Genomic DNA, 19,443 nt, shown 5'->3' with positions numbered 1-19,443 from the left:
CTCCAGTCAGTTCCATATTCTCAACTCCCAGTGTCATCCAGAGTCCGTGTCACACCACAGCCTGGAAACTCTCCCCAAGCGGTAACCTGAAGCAACAGTAAACCCTCATTATTTCACCTCTCTCAGATGTCACTGTCCTTCATTGTTTGATGTGCACTGTCTTGCAATCCATCCTTCCAGATAAATCATCCATTTTTAAATGTGATAAGCCATGTCCAATCCCCATAAGTTTTACCACATTTTGTTTCATTCTTCCTGTAGTTACTCCATCATTACTCTACCACCGCCTATATGGATGTAATTGTCAGTGTGAAGCTGAGTAAGGAACAACGTGCACCAGACTCACAGAGAAAAATGGACAAGCGAGCTGGCCTTTGTATCACTAAAGGGAAGGTCAGATTGGTGAATATGTAATGTCTGTAGTAGTCTTGTTGGGGACATCCACAGCATGTCAATGAATCAAAGACTGAAGCCGGATCTCAAAGAAATAATATCTCTATCTAAACTCTTATACACATAGTAGACTTATTTACACTTACTGAAAAAGTTCGTCTAGAGTTTTGAATTTACATTTTATTCATATACAAATGAAAGCAGTATTGAAATTAATTCCTAAATTAACTCACACATATCTTGATATTCTGATTATGATTGTTCTGAATTAGGTTTTGACACTTTTTGAAAGTGATTATTGATACAGTTGGATGAATATTCACCATGTTTGTTACTATCTTCTCGTTTTTGCGCTGCCCCTGTTTCCATTTTTTCTTCCAGTCATTTTCCTTTTTTTCTGGTTTTTATTCAGCATTTCATATAATTCAATATTCTTTCTTAGCATCTCAGACTTTTTAAATACTTTTTTATTGGTTACTCAAGATAAGAAAAGCTTTTAATTTTCATATTCTTAATTGATCTTACATATAACAGCTTATTTAAAATAATTATATTCAATAGCAGACAGGTGTCTTTCTAAAAAATAGTAGCAAGGCTGGTCGCGGTGGTTCAGGCGTGTAATCACAGCAGTTTGGGAGGCCCAGGTGGGTGGATCACCTGAGGTCGGGAATTCGAGACCAGCCTTGCCAACATGTTGAAACCCCATCTCTACTACAAAAAATACAAAATTTAGCTGGGTGTTGTGACATGCATGTGTAATCCCAGCTACTCGGGAGTCTGAGGCAGGAAAATTGCTTGAATGAGGGAGGCAGAGGTTCCAGTGAGCTGAGAACGCACCACTGCACACCAGCCTGGGTGACAGAGCAAGACTCTGTTTCAAAAAAAAAAAAAAAGCAATTTATTTAATTATATTTTTGTAAGTATAAGATATATACACACATATAAGTAAAATGAAAGACAGGAAAAGAGGGACAAAAGGAAAAATACAGGAAAAAGAAAGAAATAGAACTATTATAAGATGGTTACACTACTTCTGAAGCAGTATAATTTTATATGAAAGGAGCTTAGATTAGTTGTAAATATACATTGCAACCTCTAGGGCAGGATACTGGAACGGGAGCCTCAGTTTTTTGCTGTCTGTGGCCAGAGGCTGCATTCAGTTATTTCCTATGTTGGCTTCTCTCCCATGGCAGAATGTGTCATCAAAGCCACCATGGGAGAGAGCTTGCGGCAAGACAGGTATCATAATCTTAGGTAACATGATTACTCAAGTGAAATCCTATCACGCTGTAGTCTTCTGATGTATCAAAGCAAGTCTCGGTTTCTCCGCAAAGTCAAAAGGAAAGGATTAGAATATTGGGTTATGTACACCAAGCTGTGATGATCATTGCGCACCATCTGAGCGTTCACCTGCCAACATCAGGTCTTACTTAATCTGAGACAGGTTCTCAGTCCTCACTTACTTTGCTGATCTTGGCCTTTGTGAGAAAAGAGGTCACATAATTTGTAAAATGTATCAGAATCTGGATTTCTCTGAATGTTTCTCAGGATTTTACTGAGCCATATAGATAGAGACATGTAATTGTCTATTTGTGAAGACAAGAAACAGCGAACATGACATTATTTACAAATACAGATTTAGAGACCAAAACTAAGAAAGAAAAGTTTGCAAATGGAAAAAGGAAAATTAAAAATAATTGTGCTGTTCACCAGGGTAACAAAAAGGGTAGGAATAGGGAAGTGAGCACCTGGGACACTAGGAGATTGACAGTGTTCTGCTTAGTAAGCTCAATGGTATAATTTTTAAAGTATATATGTTTTATTTATTTTTTTGGTTTGCTTGTTTTGTTTTTTTGGTTTTTGGGGTTTATTTTTTTTGAGACGGAATCTCCCACTGTTGCCAAGCTGGAGTGCAGTGGCACAATCTCGGCTCACTGCAAGCTCCGCCGCCCGGGTTCAAGCCATTCTCCTGCTTCAGCCTCCCGAGCAGCTGGGACTACAGTCGCCGCCACCACGCCAGGCTAATGTTTGTATTTTTAGTAGAGACGGGATTCCCCATGTTGGCCAGGATGATCTTGACCTCGTGATCCTCCTGCCTCAGCCCCCAAAGTGTTGGGATTACAGGCATGAGCCACAGCGCCCGGGCTATTTATTTGTTTTTTTAAATTCTTTTTTACAATAGTTTTGGATTTACAGAATAGTTGGAAGTACATACTGAGAGTTTATATATACTCAACACATAATTTCCCTTTTATAAATTCTTACATTCATTTGAAACACTTGTTGCAGTTGGTGAACCAATATTATACATTATCATTCACCAACATTCACAATATATCAGATGTTCTGTTTTCATGTAACGTCCATATTCTGTTCCAGGATTCCGCCCAGGACACCACATCACATTTAGGTATCTTGTGCCAGTTTCTCAGATTTTTCTTATTTCTGATGTCATTGAAATCCCTCCTTTGGGATGTCTCTGGTGTTTTCCTAATGACTGGATGGCCGGTGTGGATTTAGCAGAGGAAAACCCCAGAGGGAAGGTTTTATTCTCATGATATTGTGACAGGAGTACATAGTATCAACATGCTCTATCACATTTTTTTTCTTTTTTTTGAGATGGGTCTCACTTTGTTCCTCAGGTTGGAGGGCAGTGGCATGAAGAAAGCTCACTGCAGCCTCGAACTCTTGGGCTTCAATGATCCTCCACCTCAGCCTCTTGAGTAGATGGGACTGCAGGCATGTGCCACCACATCAGGGTGATTTCATTTTACTTTTACTTTTATAGAGGCAGAATCTCAAGAAATTGCCCAGGCTGGTCTCTACGCCCTGGCCCCAAGCGATCCTCTCACCTCAGGCTCCCAAAGTGCTGGGATTACAGGTGTGAGCCACTGTGCCCAGCTGCTTTATCATGGTTAATGTTATTTGATCACATGGATGAGACAGTTTAGCTCAGTTTTCTTCACATAAAATTAATATTATTCCTCTTTTCATGTTGTACCTTTTGGCAAAAACATCACTATACCCAGCGCATACATAGAAAGTAGGAAACTTTCTATAAACATCATTTGAGTTTCTGTAAAAAATATTTAACATTCTTTAGGCTGTTCTGGATCAGTTGCATTTTTCTGTGTGTTTTAGAATCAGTGGTCCAAGAACTGCTAAAAATGAAAAAAAAATAGTTAGAATTTTAGTAGGGCTTGTTTTAAATCTGAAGATGCATTTAGAAAGTATAAGCATCTTGGTTAATACTTAATAGCTTTCTGATCAATGAAAATCTAGTTTATATGGCATATTACACTAATTCTTCTATTCATTTATTTAGGATTTCTTTAAGACTTCAATATTATTTGTAATTTTCAGTATATATATCTTGCAGTTATTATGTTATTTTCCTTTTTGATGCCGTGTTAAATGAAATTATTTTGAGTTTCATTATTTGATTAGTTTGTATTGTATAAGAATGCAATTTATTACATTGATCATGCATACTGAATTTTGTTTTTGTTTCAGCATTGTTTTAGTGGATATTTTAGGATTTTCTATACATTAGGTTATGTCATTGGCCAATAGATTGTTTGACTTCTTCCCTTTCAATTTGAAAGTCTTATATTTATCTTTCTATCCTACTTTTATAAATTATGTCCTCAAGCATAATGTTTAATTGAATTAGCGGGAATAGGTAATCTTTTGTGTTTATAAGTTTGGGAATATTACTGAGATCTACTTGATACCATGTGTTGTCATGTGAATTTTTCATAGGTGCCTGTTTTAGGTAAGAACATTCCTTTTATGCAAAATTTAATGTTTTTACTGTGAGTGGGTTTTTGAATTGGAAAGTGCTTATTCCATATTTTTAGATGTGATAATGAAAATTTTGTCATTAAGTATAGTTATTTCACTAATTCTTTTTATATGTTTTACCAAACTTACGATTCTCAGTAAATTAATTAATAAGTAAATAAATTAGTGTTTAATTCTGTTTTACGATCTTGATTTGCGTTGAAACTATTTCCTTGAGAATTATTGCCTAGGTATCCATAAAGCATATTAGTTTATAGTTTTCGTTTTTTGGATTGTGTTTGTCTGGTTGTAACCTCAGAGGAAACTGCCTCATAAGATGCACTGCACACTGATCTCTTCTCTGTGATTTTATTTTTTTGGAGAACAGTTACTGAAAAATTGCTGTTGATATTTTAAAGGTTTGGAATAATTCATCAGTGTAATCTTCTCAACCTGGTCAATCACATGAACTTCGAAGATGATTCCTCCCCAGCTGATCCTTCAGGTGAGAACTCAGCTTTGTCAATCATCTACATCTAGATTCCTGACCCAGAGACACTGTGAGTAATTTGTGTGTGCTTTTGAGCCACTAAGCTATGTGGTAATTGGCTATGCTGCAATAAACAATAATACACTTGATGGTAAACATAGTATGTTATCCTTGATTAGATCCAAAAAAGGAAAAATGGCATTAGTGGAAAACCTGGTAAAATATGAAGACAGTCAGTACTTTAGTTAATAGATTTGTGCCTTTGTCAGTTTGTGAGTTTTCACAGATAGTCTATGGTTATGTGTATGATATTACTGTTGCAGGAAATTGAAGGGTATATCCAATTTTTGTAAGATTTTAACAACTCTCTATAAATCTAAAATTATTTCAAAATAAATGGAAGTGTAGACATGGCTCATATATTTGAGATCAGCTTTACCTGTTAACTTAATTAAGCCTTCATGGAACCTAAAACTCATGGTACAAATGCAATAACATTATAAAATATAAGTAAGATGAGTTTCTATTTTACTCACTCTATTCTTCAGGGAACACTAAAGCCCATTCTTCTTCTCAAGTATCCAAAACTCAAGTTGATCCAAGTAACAAGTGGACAGCATAAAAGATTGTATGGAAACTATAATGCATTTACATTTTCAGTTACTAATCGTAAAATGATTTGTGTGATCATTCTTCACATGATTAGAATGACTATGGGAAAGAAGAAAAAGAAATGCAACTTTCTTGATTTAAAAATCGTTTCTGTGCAAGAGTGGTGGCACACCCCTCTAATCAGTCCCAGCTGCTAGGGAGGGTTGGTAGGATGATCATGTGATACCAGGAGTCTGAGGCTGTGTAGTGTGCTATGATTGTGCCAGTGAATAACCATGCACTCCAGCCTGGGCAACATAGTGAAACGCCGTTAAATAAATAAATTTAATAAATACATAAATAAGTTACAGAGATCATTGTTTGTATTTCTATTATTAGGGCTCAGATCCTCTAGATAGAGTTTTTTTTGTTTTGTTTTTGTTTTTTGAGTTGGAGTCTCACTCTGTCACCCAGGCTAGAGTGCAGTGGCGCGATCTCAGCTCACTCCAAGCTCCACCTCCCAGGTTCACGCCATTCTCCTGCCTCAGTCTCCCGCCATTCTCCTGCCTCAGCCTCCTGATTAGCTGGGACTACAGGTGCCTGCCACCATGCCCGGCTAATTTTTTTGGTTTTGGTAGAAACGGGGTTTCACCGTGTTAGCCAGGATGGTCTCGATCTCCTGACCTCGTGGTCCACCCGCCTCGGCCTCCCAAACTGCTGGGATTACAGGCGTGATGAGCCACTGCACCAGGCCTGATTTTTCTTTATCTTTGAAGAAATACGACTCCAGCGCAAACTTTCAAATAATGCTTTGCCATTTTCACTTTCCCTCTCAAGGATTCCTGGAGCTATAGTTTGTAAAATTATTACATAGGATGTGTTTTATTTTTACTTCTGTTTGCTGTTAAGGCCTCTCTGGACGGTGGCTATAACCTATAGCCTTGCCCAGTACGACTCAGCGTTTGGTACTGGCTGTGCCTTTCATGGAATGCTTACTTATCCTGATGGATGGCCTAAAGCCGAACTGTCCAGCTTATATCCAGGTATCCTTCTCAGAGAGTACTTGTTTATACTGTAAGACACCCTGTGGCTCCCGTCTGACCTCTGTCTAGTTTATTTCTACCAAGGTAACCACTCTTTAGGAGAGTGCTGAGTGGGAGAAAAGTGAGGTCCATGTGTGTTCGTCAAGTGAAATACAGAGGAGGCAACTCAACACAATGTGTATAATGGCGTTAGTAATGTATTACTAACCTATCCCAGTAAGAAGAGGCCAGCATTCCTTGAAGTGCCAGTGAAAAGAGAAGAGCTCTCCAGGCCACACACTCATAAGCAGCAGGGGTGGTGGAGGAGTAACTAGAGAAAGACATGCTATTGCCCCATTTGTCTGAAGTCTTTATGGGTGTATTTGTCAGTTTTTTTTTTTCCAGCGAGACAGAACTACAGGGAGGTAGATAGGTAAGTAGGTAGGTAGGTAGGTAGATACGTAGATGGAGAGTTGATAGATAGACAATAGTTAGATGAATGGCATTTTGTTTGGGGATTTACTCGTGTAACATTGTAGAGACGGACAATTCCCAAGACAGCCATCTGCGAGTTTAAGGACCTTGGATGCTGTAGCGTGATGGCTCAGTCCAAAGCTGAAATCTTCAGAACCAGGGAAGCTCTTGGTGTAATTCTCAGTTTGGGACCAATGGCCTGAGAATCCAGGACAGTTACTGGTATAAGTTCTGGAGTTTCAAGGTCATAGATCATGGAGTTGTATTTTCCAAGGGCAGGAAATGGAGTATACTTTCTCCTGGAGAGAGACCGGAAAACTTTTTAAATTTTTTTCGTTTTTGGTTCTATTTGGTCCCCAAGGAGATTGTATGCTGCCTTCCCTCATTGAGGCTGGATTTTTCCCTCTAAATTCCCTGACTCATACCAACCTCCTCTGGAAACACCCTGGCAGAAACACCCAGAAGTATGATTTACCAATTGTCTAGGTATTCTTTAATCCAGTCAGCACCTTAAATTAACCATGACAAGTCCAGCACCTTTCTAGTTGGCACCTATATGTATCACCTCAAGCCATAACTAACCTTTAGATACAGACAATAACAAGGCAATACTTCTACCTAACATGATGCAACCATCCTCTGTGCAACCAAAACACACTATACTATTTGTCTTAAGAGCAGTGGAAGTTTGTGGGTGATGTTTACTCTTCTTCTGATACCCCATAATTTCAATACAAGTATGTTAAATTGCTAACACTTAACTGTTAGTATCAAGTGAACACATTCTTGTGTTTTGTGATAAAAGAAGAAGAGGGAAATAAAAACGTTATTTGCCAAATATATTAATATATAACATGCAAATATGTTCTTAACAAAGTAGATAGGAAATACTAGTGACAATTTTAATCCTTGTTTCTGTAACTGGTCACCTGGTGCTGTCTGGTATGTATGCATCTATTTATTTTATCATTTATTTTTTATTTTTTATTTTTTGACACAGAATCTCACTCTGTCTCCCAGGCTGAAGTGCAGTGACATGATCTCGGCTCACTGCAAGCTCCGCCTCCCTGGTTCACACCATTCTTCTGCCTCAGCCTGCTGAGTAGCTGGGACTACAGGCACCCGCCACCACGCCTGGCTCATTTTTTGTATTTTTAGTAGAGACGGGGTTTCACTGTGTTAGCCAGGATGGTCTTGATCTCCTGACCTTGTGATCCACCTGCCTCAGCCTCCCAGAGTGCTGGGATTACAGGCGTGAGCCACTGTGCCTGGCCCTGTCTGGTATTTATAACTCCCTTCTACTGCTACCCATTCTGTATTCTCTTTGTCTTCAGCAAGCCCCTTTGCTGGTCCTGGGTCTTTACCAGGCAGGGTGATGCAAACCTTCATTCCTGAAACATCTGGAGCAGTTGTATTCTTGTCTGGAATGGTTGTAATAATCCATTGAACTTAATAACAGGGAATAGGTAATACTAAGACTTTGTTTTAGTCCATTTTCTGTTACTGATAACAGAATACCCGAAACTGGGTAGTTGATAAAGAAAACACATGTATTTCATACAGTTATGGAGACTGAAAAGTCCAAGGTTGGCAGGTTGTATGTGGCGACATCCTGTTGCTGGTTGGGACTCTCTGAAGAGTTCTGAAGTCTACAGGATGTCATATGGCAATGGAGTAGCGCTTGCTGACATGCAAGATCATGTCTCCCCTCTTATAAGCCACTCTTCTCTCATAATAGACTATTAATCTTTAAATATTAATGTATTGATCCATGAAGGGATTAATTCACTTATGGGGTCAGACTCTTCATGATCCAATCACCTTTTAAAGGCCTCACAATTCAACACTGCCATGTTAGGGATGAAATTTCAGCATAAATTCGGAAAAGAAGCTATATTCCATCCCTAGCACTGCACTTCTGACTCTCTAAAAATCACACCCTGTCACAAAAGTTTTATTTCATTCCTGTAGTTCCAAGGCTTAAATTGTTCCAGCACCAACAGAAAGTTCTAAAATCTAAAGTCTCCTCTGTCAGCCCATGAAATCAAAACAAGATTTCTTGATAGAAAATTTGGCAAAAATCTAAAGTCTCCTCTGTCAGCCCATGAAATCAAAACAAGTTTTCTTGATACAACATTTGGCCGTTGGATTGTTAATGCCCACTGGGTTCATGTTGGCTGCTGCCCAGAGAAAGCCACTTTACCAAGATAAGGGAATTACTATGGAGAAAATTTTATACATGTAGAGCCAGCTAAAAGAGAGAGCAGAGTTTTCATATTACTCAAAACTGCTTCTCCAAATACTCAGAAACTAGAGTTTTTATAGATAGTTTTGCGGGCAGGGGGTTAGAGAAAGGGACATGCTGATTGGTTGGGTCAGGGATGAACTCTTAGGAAGTCAAAGCCGTCTTCTTTGCTGACTCAGCTCCTGGGTGGGGGCACATATCCAGATGAGCCAGTTTACTGGTTTGGGTGGCACCCGCTGATCTCTCAGAATGCAAGTTATGAGAAATACCTCAAACACCAATCTTAGGTTTTACAATAGTAATGTTATGTATAGGAGCCATTGGGGAGTTTATTAATCTTGTGGCCTCTGATTGTATGACTCCGGAGCCATGCTTTCTAATACGGTGGTTAATTTGTTAGTTTTACAAAGGTGATTGTGGTCCCTAAACAATGAGTGGTTTTGTTTCAGGGAGGAGCTGTTATTATCTTTGTTTCAAAATTAAGCTACAAAGTAAATTTCTTCCAAAGTGGGTTTTGTTTTTGCCCAGGAATAATCAAGGGCCGCTTGGAGGTTGAATGCAAGATGAAGTCACTTAGGTTATATCTCTCTCCCTGTCATAATTTTCTCAATTACTGTTTTTGTAAATGGGATTTCAATTTCCCCTTCTGAGTTTCATTGCATCTTATTCTTAAGGCGTGAGGTACAGAGTTGGGAAAAGGCCAAAGACCATTGTAACTTCTTTCTGCTGACAAGGGGTGTACTTGAGATAGGGTTTGGCCCCAGAGTAAGTGGAATGAAACTGCTTTGTAGCTGTCTGCATGTATTCGCAGATGCGTGGTTGGGGTTCCTAGGCTTGCATGGCTGATGTTAGTACTGTCATCCACAGTTTTAGTACAGCAGTTAAGTGAACAGCAAACTCTAGGATAATGGGTCCTAATATAAGGAGTGGAAGTCCTAGCTTCAGAAGTCCTTATGTAATTCGTCAAAATCCCTGAAGGATTAGAGTGAATAGCCCTAAGAACCAATCAGACATGGGGTCAATAGTCAAGAGAGATTTGGGTCAGAGGTTGTTAGAAAGACAAATTGGGATAAACAGGAAAGAGCAAATTTAAATATACCATCTCATATCTTTTTAGTTAGTTTCCTAGTTCTCAGAATATATCCTAGCTGTGTTTCATTCCAGGAGGTGTCACTGCAAATGAAGGAGGCTCCCTTATGTGATTAAGGCAAAAAATATTTTCAACAACAGGCATTTGTATGGAAATAGAAAATAATAACAAAGGTTGATGTTGGGCACAATGTATCCAGATGTCAGATTCAAAGCATTTTTAAGTTGCAAAGGAGGATAGCGATGACAATCTCAGGTATTTATTATCTGTATCTCCAGGGATAAGCTTCAGTATGCAGGGCATCCGGAAGAAGGTCGTAGCCATTTCATTGAGTCCAGGTCAGAAAAGTGGAAGAAAAATGTGGATGTATTAGTTTGAGGACTTTAGCTCTGAGAGATTTCAGGATTCAGTACAAAGTGCAGAAAATAATAAAAAGCTCAAAAACAATGGACAAGACCAGAATCTAACAACAAGTGTGCTATAGTATTTTTCTGAAATATAATGTTTCGCTCCTTAGTTTTCATTGTTATTTAAGACATATCATAGTAGGACACATTTATTTGCAAAATAAGTTTTGGTATTATTATAGTTAGCCTGATTATTTGTGTAAAGTTCAGCCAGATTAATTATTTCCCATATTAGCTCTTTCTAAACTGGATTTGCTGGAACTTTGTTCCCTAAGGAATCTTGGATTGAAGTTTTTTAAAGCCTTGAAGGGATGTATCTGTGCCTGCAAATACTAGTACACGTTGGTTGAATTTCTCTCTTCTTCAGCTCCCAAGATAATTTGGGAATCATAGGCCTGTCAGAATGTGACAGTTTTTACTTACCACAGGTCAGGAACCCTGTGCAAGGCCTGTGTAGATAGTTATGAGGCCAGTTTCTTCAAGGGGCTTTTATCATCTCTGTTGGTCAACTTCAATTCCTCAAGCCTGTCTTTTTGTATTTGAAAGTAGGCCATTCCACTGGTAAAATAACCGTATCTTTGGTAAAATAATCTGTGCCTACAGTTGTGTTCTGTTACAAAAGAAATCAGATTCTTACTGTACTTAGGTAAATAACTATATCTCCTTGGTATGGAATCCTCATAAGTAGTTTTCAAATTTTGGAGAAATCAAGTAGAGAATATGAACTATCTTTCAACTTTTGCTCACAGGAATATACTTTAGTCAATCATGAGAAGCTGTAAATAGCTGAAAAGAAAAATGTTGTCTTGACTCTGAAAAATGACAAAAAGCCTCAGCAACTTTTCAAGCAACAAGTCATAAAAGGATTATTTTGGTCTTCTATTAGTTCAGTCCATGAAGTTAACTTTGTCTGACCTTGAGCCAGCAGTCCTCATAAACATACAGCTATCTATGAGAGTTTGGAAGTTTGTTTTGTTTTTTTCCTATTTCAGTGCCCCAGTCTTTAGTTATGAGAAACCTGTATTCAGGAGAACATTTCAAACAGCAAACACCTTTTGAATAGTTTAAGAAAAAAAAAAAACACAGTAATCTGTGGATGACAATTATCTCAGGACAGCCACTGTTTTATTAATTTTACTTTGATTTTTTTGAGACAGGGTCTCAAGCCACCCGGGCTGGAGTGCAGTGGCACAATTATGGCTCACTGTAGCCTCACCTTCCTGGGATCAAGCAATCCTCTTTCTTCAGCCTCCAGAGGAGCTGGGACCACAGGCAAGTGCTACCACATACAGCTAATTTTTTCATTTTTTTGTAGAGATAAGATCTCACTATCTTGATCACGCTGATCTCAAATAGCTGAGCTCAAGCAATCCTTCCAATTAGCCACCTAAAGTTGTAGTATTACAGGCACGAGCCACCGTGCCCAGTGAGGACATTACAGGCATGAGCCACTGTGTCCAACGAGGCCATTGTTAAAGACACAATCGACAAAGAAATCCGGTCATTTCTGTGGAACATAACAATTTAACATAATAAACAAAATTATTAGTGATAACATATACAAAGACCTATTAGAATTATAGGAACCATATAATTTTGGAATACATCCTAATAACATATTTATATAAATATAACCCAAAGAAAGTTAAACATAATTTTGTATTTGACAATGTTTTCTGTAGGTTAATATACCAAATAAATGAAATATGTCTCTTTTGGACTTCAGGGGACCTAATACTTAAAAGACTAATGAGTTAAAAGAAAAATTCTTAGTTTATAATTGTATTTTTCAAAGTTTGCGAATGTTAAAGGCTTAAAACACTTCATATCACCATATAGAATCCCAGATAACCACAAATCATTTGCTTAGCCAAAACAGTAGCTCAAAAATTCAAAAAGGCAAAAGCCTTTATTCATTGGTAGAGAGGCGACTCTGCTCTCCCAACAACAGGACCAAATAAAGTCAGCATGAGGCTATCTGCATCTGTATCTTCTCTCTCCTCTACTTTTTTCAGTTTAGAAGACAAATAAAAATACTTTATTATCTCTCAGTAGTATACAGAAACCTTGTTTAAAGAGAAGACCAAATTTTACCTTTGTATTAGTGTTTTATTAATGTCAAACCCAATTTTTACATAAAACCTTATAAACAAAACTATCAAATCTAAATCAGTTTGACTCTAACTGTTTACAACTTCCTACTAAACAACTGATTAATGCTCAATGAAAACTCTGTTTATCACACTTTAGCGTGCAGATTCTGGGCCTGTGTCATTGTGATTTTTACCTTAATGATCATTCTGTAGAAAAACTAACCCGCTTCAAGTTTTGGTAAGCTAGGTACACTCACACACAGAACTTTCTTTACAAGACCAATCTTCTACAAACCTTTATAATTTGCTTAAACCTTACATTTTTGTCCTATTATTTTTTTAACTTAAGACAATTTTTAAAACCTCTAATTTAGACAAGGTTACTTTTTAAAACAAAAATCATATCTTTAGGTCTTTTTATAATTTTTTATAAAAAGACATTTTATAATTTTTACATGCCTTGAATGTAAATGTTTTCTCAGTAGTATCACACGTGTTACAGTGTTAAATCTTCACAACTTTTATTTTTAGTGAAAGCAGTTTTAATTTCATATCAAATGCAGAGCCTAGGACACAGGACAGAAATGAAGATAATGTCTGACACTATCCAACATACCTAGGGGGCATGGCTAACTCAACATGTCCCCAGGCTTTACCTGGAAGCTACTGGCTCTAATGCAGGCAGGTTGGACAATTACAGAAAGTCACAGATATTTATAACCTTAAAAAAGCAAAGAGAATATCTGACCTGCCTAATTTAGACCAAATGTCTAAATGTTGAAGAAATAATGTTATTGTACCCGTAATCTTTAGAGCTATCTTTATTATTCAAAGATCATTAGAGTCATGTGAACTACAAAGCATTGTAGTTAATTTTTTTGATAAAATATTTTATTTAAGTGCATAAATATGCCAATTAATTAGAGCTCTTTTATATAGTTTGTTAGCAAAATATTAATTATATGAAGCATATAAATACACAGACATAGAGAAGCAGATCTGGTAAAGTTATATGGATTCTTCATTTGTGAGTTTTTAAGTTTTTCTTTTTCATTTTAGATCATCAGTCTCTTGATTACCTGTTCCCTGCCCCAAACAGTTTTTAACCAGGCAGTTCCAAATTTTTATTTTAAAGGGATAAATCTTAGGTGAAATAAAATAGATAATTTATATTTTATCTAAACCAAGGAAAAATGTGGGAGTTTCAGTCAGGATGGCCAGGAAAGGCAGACACTCTTCAATTTGGAGATTTGCAGATTGGTTAACTTCAGGTTGATATTAGATGCTGGCAGGAGTCTGTCTTCTTTAGAGGAGCTACATGTATCCAGAAGTCAATTCCTTGTACCTTACCACCACAAAGGTTAGTTAATAACACCTGATAAGAACTTTTTCAGGGTGTTGGAGGTGGTGATACACTTCACAGTGATTAATTTTTTTTTAGCTTTGATAAGCCCCAGCAATAAGTCAGAGACTTAATTTAGAATTCAATTTTGGAGATGTCTGTCAAAGATGTTCGAAAGCTTAAAATATTTGATCAAAAGCAAACTACAGGTCCTTGTAAAACAATAGTAATTCATTTAATCAAAGTGATCATTGAAAGACTTTAAAGGCAATACAGAAAGTTACACATGTGTAAATACCTTACTCCTTTCAAATTTCATAGGTTTTTAAAAACCAATTAAACACTTTATAAAGGCAACGTAGGAACTATCTTGATGAAATGTAAACTCTTGTTTCTTAAGGCAGTTACCAAAAAGTAAAAGGAAAACCCTTTTTAGTGCGACTGCCTCTCCTTAGGGGAAAGCCCGTTGAGATGATCTGGAAGTACAACTGATAATAAAAAGTGCTTGAATTTAGTCAAACATGGGAAGAGTGTGTACACGGTTATGAGTAGAACTAGGGAATAGATGACTCTTAGTAGCTGCATGATAAGTTTCCTGATGACAGTGAAAATTTAGACACACACACACAAAAAATACCCCAAGAGTATAGAATCAAGTTATCCTGGAGGAAAACACTGCTTTTATAGACCTCTAAGATAAAATATTTCAGCATCAGGCCACAACATTTAGAACTAAGAAAAGTTACAGGAGCTGAGAGGAAGCTGAAGGATAGAGTTATCCCAGGGCACGTCAAAGGGAGAAAAAGCTGATAGCAGCAAGACAACAATTGAACATTTGAGATATGAATCTCAGAAGTTTTCCAAAGAAATCGATTATGGAGAAAATCAAAATTTCTTGTCATTTTATTAAGAGCAAATTGATACCTTAAGAAAATATTGGTTTAATATAGGGGACCATTCTTTAGAAAGACTATTATAAACAATTCCTTTTTAATTATACCTAACTTAATTTCATACAAAATTCCTTTTATAAATTCCCCTTCACAAGCCTTATCATGACTTACACAGACCATCTGTCACATGGTTGGAGTGTATACTTGTCCTATGGTACCTGTTCCTTTTTAAAATTTTTTTCGATTTTCTTTTTCTAGATTAACCTTGTAATAAGAACCTGTTTCTTAAATAACCAGTCATTTTCCTTTAGGAGAATAATTTACCATGTAAGATTCTTTCTCGTATAAAATTACTCTTTTTTCTTGATAACCTTCCTTACCAAAACTACATGTTCTTGTCTATATCTTTCTTCACATCTCTCTTCACCATTTACTGCTTCCTTTCTAGTTTGTTTCATAAATAACCTTTTCAAACTCGTAATTTGAATCAACTTTTAAAAAACGTTTGAATTAGACAAAACAATTCTTTTTCTCAATAAGGACACCTCTTGTTTGGCACATTTTATAGAAACCTAGGAAAAAAGAAATCCTGAACTATCAGATATTAGTATTGTATAGATGAGAAACATTTCACAATTTTTAGAACAGTTTTCTCTATATAATAACCCTTTCTTAATTGGAATTGACCAAGACATCCAGTAAGCATCCAAAATGATTTTAAGATTTTAAATTATACAAAAATTTCACATAGAAGCATTGATCTCATTGACGTGTACTCAGTTTTTCCATTTTAACAGTTTACCTAGAGTACTTTTGAAAACTGGGATATTACCCAAAAGTAGTAATTATTTAGTTATGTCCCTATTACCCATTTTTAAAGTCTGTGGACATAAGGTGTTTTACCTAAGTAGGAACCTTAAAGTTCAATATATGTGCATTTTGTTAATAGCACAGAAGATTTAACTGTTTTCATTGAACTAGTAATATTAAATTAGTCTAACTCATCTATAAAATCACACAAACAAAAATTATTCTGTTTTTGGCTGGGTTTATGGTCTTATAGCCTTTATGTCATATCCTGACACCTTAATGTGTAGACAGAGATAAATACAAAACCCTTTGTTCAGTAAACTCAGATAAAAATATGCTGATCTGTTGTTTCCTGACTTTTTAATGATCGCCATTCTAACTGGTGTGAGATGGTATCTCATTGTGGTTTTGATTTGCATTTCTCTGATGGCCAGTGATGATGAGCATTTTTTCATGTGTCTGTTGGCTGTATGAATGTCTTCTTTTGAGAAATGTCTGTTCATATCCTTTGCCCACTTTTTGATGGGGTTGTTTGTTTTTTTTTTTTTTTTTTTTCTTGTAAATTTGTTTGAGTTCTTTGTAGGTTCTGGATATTAGCCCTTTGTCAGATGAATAGATTGCAAAAATTTTCCCCCATTCTGTAGGTTGCCTGTTCACTCTGATGGTAGTTTCTTTTGCTGTGCAGAAGCTCTTTAGTTTAATGAGATCCCATTTGTCAATTTTGGCTTTTGTTGCCGTTGCTTTTGGTGTTTTAGACGTGAAGTCTTTGCCCATGCCTATGTCCTGAATGGTACTACCTAGGTTTTCCTCTAGGATTTTTATGGTATTAGGTCTGACATTTAAGACTCTAATTCATCTTGAATTAATTTTCGTATAAGGAGTAAGGAAAGGATCCAGTTTCAGCTTTCTACTTATGGCTAGCCAATTTTCCCAGCACCATTTATTAAATAGGGAATCCTTTCCCCATTTCTTGTTTCTCTCAGGTTTGTCAAAGATCAGATGGCTGTAGATGTGTGGTATTATTTCTGAGGACTCTGTTCTGTTCCATTGGTCTATATCTCTGTTTTGGTACCAGTACCATGCTGTTTTGGTTACTGTAGCCTTGTAGTATAGTTTGAAGTCAGGTAGCGTGATGCCTCCAGCTTTGTTCTTTTGACTTAGGATTGTCTTGGAGATGCGGGCTCTTTTTTGGTTCCATATGAACTTTAAAGCAGTTTTTTCCAATTCTGTGAAGAAACTCATCGGTAGTTTGATGGGGATGACATTGAATCTATAAATTACCTTGGGCAGTATGGCCATTTTCACGATATTGATTCTTCCTATCCATGAGCATGGTATGTTCTTCCATTTGTTTGTGTCCTCTTTTATTTCACTGAGCAGTGGTTTGTAGTTCTCCTTGAAGAGGTCCTTTACATCCCTTGTAAGTTGGATTCCTAGGTATTTGATTCTCTTTGAAGCAATTGTGAATGGAAGTTCATTCCTGATTTGGCTCTCTGTTTGTCTGTTACTGGTGTATAAGAATGCTTGTGATTTTTGCACATTAATTTTGTATCCTGAGACTTTGCTGAAGTTGCTTATCAGCTTAAGGAGATTTTGGGCTGAGACAATGGGGTTTTCTAACTATACAATCATGTCATCTGCAAAGAGGGACAATTTGACTTCTTCTTTTCCTAACTGAATACCCTTGATTTCTTTCTCTTGCCTGATTGCCCAGGCCAGAACTTCCAACACTATGTTGAATAGGAGTGGTGAGAGAGGGCATCCCTGTCTTGTGCCAGTTTTCAAAGGGAATTTTTCCAGTTTTTGCCCATTCGGTATGATATTGGCTGTGGGTTTGTCATAAATAGCTCTTATTATTTTGAGGTACGTTCCATCAATACCGAATTTATTGAGCGTTTTTAGCATGAAGGGCTGTTGAATTTTGTCAAAAGCCTTTTCTGCATCTATTGAGATAATCATGTGGTTCTTGAACACTTTTACACTGTTGGTGGGATTGTAAACTAGTTCAACCATTATGGAAAACAGTATGGCGATTCCTCAAGGATCTAGAACTAGATGTACCATATGACCCAGCCATCCCATTACTGGGTATATACCCAAAGGATTATAAATTATGCTGCTATAAAGACACATGCACACGTATGTTTATTGCAGCACTATTCACAATAAAAAAGACTTGGAATCAACCCAAATGTCCATCAGTGACAGATTGGATTAAGAAAATGTGGCGCATATACACCATGGAATACTATGCAGCCATCAAAAAGGATGAGTTTGTGTCCTTTGTAGGGACATGGATGCAGCTGGAAACCATCATTCTTAGCAAACTATCACAAGAACAGAAAACCAAACACCGCATGTTCTCACTCATAGGTGGGAACTGAACAATGAGATCACTTGGACTCAGGAAGGGGAACATCACACACCGGGGCCTATCATGGGGAGGGGGGAGGGGGGAGGGATTGCATTGGGAGTTATACCTGATGTAAATGACGAGTTGATGGGTGCAGCCCACCAACATGGCATAAGTATACATATGTAACAAACCTGCACGTTATGCACATGTACCCTACAACTTAAAGTATAATAATAATAAATTAAAAAAATATATATGCTGATCATTTTGAAGATATTTCTAATATTATGTCACCAATAATCTTAAAACCAGTTTTATTTGTCAAGGTTTACTAAGTTTATGTGAACTTGAAAAGCTTCCCAAATTAATTTATGAGCGCTTATTTATTTGTAAGTCAATTTGGTAGCAGGCTAGACATAACACACAAACATGTCTACATATGTACATACACACAAACACGTCTACATATGTACATACGCACAAACATGTCTACATATGTACATACACAAACATGTCTACATATGTACATACACACAAACATGTCTACATATGTACATACACACAAACATCTACATGTGTACATACACGCAAACATATCTACGTATGTGCATACACACAAACATATCTACATATGTACATACACACAAACATGTCTAAACAGGTATACACACACAAGCAAAGGTCTCATAGCTTTTACCTTGGGATTCTAACCGTAAAGTAACAGTACACACTCAGTATTTTATAAAAAAATAGCTGGATACATGTTACCGTCTGACAAAACTGGAACCTGTTTCCATGGCTAAATTGTGTTTTCTCCAATATATAATCTGTGAAAGCTGTGAACCAAACTTTGGGTAAAGCTATCTTTATGGCAGTTTTGTTTTTAAAAAAGCACCTTTTACCTTTTTTTTTCCCTTCAGCTTTAAACCAGTTTCCTGTGTTTACTTTCTAGTTAGTCGGTAAATAATGAGTCTTATCACAGCACCAACAGCTTAGTAACAGCCAATCTGAAGCAGGCAGAAAACAAAACAGAGGAAGAAAGAGAGGTTTTGATGACTCTGCCTCACTTAATAGCTGCAGTTAACCATTTGAGCGCTCAAGTTTTCTTGCTATAGTTTGCCTCTCTGTTTAAATGTTCACAAAAGTAGGTCTTAATAAGTAACCAGCTGAAATCCCGAAGATAATGAGAATATGAAGTTCCTACCAGGCTCCTTTAAAAGGAGGGAAAGAGAAAAAGATAGAAAAGGAGGTTTGTGAACCTTCTAGCTGCTGCATGGTATAGGGTTGGCACCCCCACCACTCTTGCTGACATCCCATCAGGGAGAGCCCCAGTACCCTGGACATGCACAGTGTGAGACGAATCCCTCCCACCTCTGCAAGTCATGGGCAAAGGAAACTGTTGACAGCTGGAGAGAGCTAGGGGTACCTTTGACTGAGATGAGTAAGGCTGTAGG

At 37.1% G+C, this 19,443-nt stretch overlaps 1 long non-coding RNA gene across 1 annotated transcript in view; it reads left to right on the top strand.

The window, feature by feature from the left end:
• The first annotated feature begins 261 nt into the window (after positions 1-261).
• Positions 262-19,443, top strand: part of LOC114675737 (uncharacterized) — a 28,837-nt gene continuing 9,655 nt past the window's right edge. Inside the window, exons 1-2 of the long non-coding RNA XR_013395465.1 lie at positions 262-393; positions 4,596-4,681. This is a non-coding gene — a long non-coding RNA (uncharacterized LOC114675737). The remainder of the gene's footprint in view (positions 394-4,595; positions 4,682-19,443) is intronic.

This window comes from Macaca mulatta, chromosome 7 (assembly GCF_049350105.2).
Source record: "Macaca mulatta isolate MMU2019108-1 chromosome 7, T2T-MMU8v2.0, whole genome shotgun sequence".
Classification (NCBI taxonomy): domain Eukaryota; kingdom Metazoa; phylum Chordata; class Mammalia; order Primates; family Cercopithecidae; genus Macaca; species Macaca mulatta.
Note: the sequence above shows the minus strand (reverse complement) of the source record. Positions and strands in the feature narration are given on the sequence as shown.